This window comes from Hippocampus guttulatus, chromosome 15 (assembly GCF_054856545.1).
Source record: "Hippocampus guttulatus isolate MCC_2025c chromosome 15, RoL_Hgut_1.0, whole genome shotgun sequence".
Taxonomy (NCBI): Eukaryota; Metazoa; Chordata; class Actinopteri; order Syngnathiformes; family Syngnathidae; genus Hippocampus; species Hippocampus guttulatus.
In genome coordinates this window covers 4,146,809-4,149,780 of record NC_141275.1, presented here as the reverse complement: position 1 = coordinate 4,149,780, position 2,972 = coordinate 4,146,809, and positions in this window count along the sequence as shown.

Genomic DNA, 2,972 nt, shown 5'->3' with positions numbered 1-2,972 from the left:
TCACGCGCTCTGAGACATTTACACGGCGATAGAATGTACTGTAGGCTACCGTGTGTGTGTGCGTGTGTGTGCGTCTGTGTGTTTGTGTGTGTTGGGGGGGGCAGTCCCATTTGCATCGACTACGTGCGCGCGTCACGGCGGCTTGACTGTGCAAACGGGTGAGTTGTGTTCAGTAGTCAGCACAGCGTTCGACACGGCGCCGTATCCGTCGCAGCGATCAAACAAGCTCGACGCGCCACCGACACCTCGGTGAGTTGTCAAGAGGGGTGGGGGGGATCAAGACCTCAACCGCACTAACAGTCGACTTTGTGGAATCAAGGTCTGATTAGGAGCAGCAAAGGAAGAAGTAACAACAACCTGAATCTTAACCTGGTTGAATTGCTGCATCACTGATCTTGAAACTCGTCCATATGTTCGGGTTTGGTACTATGGTTTGGGTGAAACACAAAGAGTGGACTTAACCATGAGTCATAGATGACGCATTAAGTCAGTCGACCATGTGTGACCCAGTTGACGGCTTTGCATTTCAGCGCTTCTCTGCACGAACGGATCAAAGGAAAGAGTGAAAAGCAAAGTGCATGAGTGACCTTCAAACTAAGCCTTCAAAAACCAAAATGGCCTGGACACAAGCGCCGGCGTGGTGTCTTCAACGACGCAACCGTGTGCATCGCCAGTCTTCATTTATAGGGAGCGTTTCAAATGTTAATTTGTCCGCTGAGTCTGTGAGTGTGTGAATAAAATAAAATCATACGAAGAAAGTGACATATGCTGTGGGGGATTTTTCCCTCAATTCAGTTTGAAGACTTCTCTCAGTGTGAGGACAGTCATGGTGGATGGATGTTAAAATGTGACCGATTCACATTCCCGGGGAAAGGGTGCATTTTCCCTTCTTCAATTCCTCTTCCATTTTTCTTTTGTTAAATGCCCCCCTCCCCCTCAGAAAAACTTCTCCACAAACGCTGCTGTATTAATGTCACATGCAAACACACGTATGGGGTTTAACGCTTTGCTCAGGGGTATCTCGAAAGTTGTCAGCAAGCTGACACATCTTTCAAACAACCAGTACATTCTTCTTTTTTTTTTTATTCTGCAATGTGATTTTAACCCTTGACACTCCAGTGTCAGACTGAGCCACTGCCATCACCGCAATGTGTAAAGTCTTCACTGAATGTGCGGCAGTAGTCATACAGAAACTTTCTTTTTCCCCAAAGTACAACACAAAAGAGAAGCCATAAGAGGAAAATAATGCACCAAGTTGATTTCGGATACTGGCGGTTCAAGACAGTTTTACCTGGGATGCGAGGGGGTGGCACTTTTTATAACGCACAGTTCATCCCCTACAAACACACTTCTAATTCATTTCTAATTCTAATTTCAATTAACTATTCAGCAGCAGGCGGCCCGGTAGTCCAGTGGTTAGCACGTCGACTTCACAGTGCAGAGGTTCAATTTCAGCTCCGGCCTCCCTGTGTGGAGTTTGCATGTTCTCCCCGGGCCTGTGTGGGTTTTCTCCGGGTGCTCCGGTTTCCTCCCACGTTCCAAAAACATGCATGACAGGCTGATTGAACATACTAAATTGTAACTAGCTTTGAGTGTGAACGTGCATGGTTGTTCATCTCTGTGTGCCCTGCGATTGGCTGGCAACCAGTTCAGGGTGTCCCCCGCCTACTGTCCGAAGACGGCAGGGATAGGCTCCAGCACCCCCCGCGACCCTAGTGACGATTAAGCGGTTCGGAAAATGGATGGATGGATATTCAGCAGTACGCTCTGAGGAAAGCCCATCTCGGCAATATTCTGAAAACCTCTGTCGTCATGCATGGCAAAAAAATGCCAGCTGCCCCAGAGAGGACGTCCCCGCAGCTCATTAGCCGTAGCTTTATTTAGGATGCCACTCATGCCTGTCGAGTCGATGTGGAGGATTTTATTATGTACCACGCAAACATGCGCAGTAACTGAGTTGGATTTTACCCTTGGCCACAGTGCAGAGTGGGATCCTGTTTAAAGTAAGCCATTTATTTTTAAACCTTAAAGTAAAACTATTGGGTGTTTTTGGAGCTCAAACAGTGGCAGGCGGCCACCAGCATTCACGACAGGTCGACAACAGCGCACTGAACACTGGTGGCTGCCTGCCACTGTACTTTACAGTGCAATAGATTCATGTTGCAAATAAGTGAATGGGAGGCTTTGTAAAGCTCTTTGGTGAGACATCGTATGATGTAGATACATTGATATATAAGCGCACTCCATGTAGCATTTTCATGTACAGTATTTGATTTTCCTCACATGGGTTCGTATCCGGCTCCGGCCTCCCTCTCTGGACTGGGGCTAGTCTGAAATTACTGCTAATGTAGCGTTAGCTTGACCGACGCAACACAGATCTATGACAAAAAGAAAACTGGAAATTCTGAGATCCAAAAATAAATTCATAAATATAAAACAGTAACAGTGCTAAAACACTGCTTAACAGAGCCAAACACTTCGACTAAAGTCATCCACTTGGCTCCTGGTAATCATCTCCTGCCTCAACACTGCATCATCTCCAGCTGGCATAGCTCTGAAATGCTGGTAACACTTGCCAACTTGTGCTCTTCTCTCTTCTCTGTACTGCCCTTGTTGATGCCGGTCCTTCTTTTAGAATAAAGGTCTAAACAATATATATACTGTATATATTTTAATTAAAAAAATAAAAATAAGAAAGAAACAGAAAATAAAGAAGAAAGACCCAGCAAAAGTTTAAGTTCATGCTTTGATGCTCTCTGAAAGAAGGTCTTGTGGGGTATGCCGAGGTTTGTTTGTTTGTTTATTGAACATATAAAACATACGATACGATAATAAATTGACAAAAGTGAAGGTAAGTAAAAATTGTAAAAAGGAAAAGAAAAAACAGTCATCATCACAATTTTATGTTCAAAGGAGTAGGAAGAAGTAAAAAACTGATCTAGTCCTACCCCTTGTTATGTAGTAACATATGA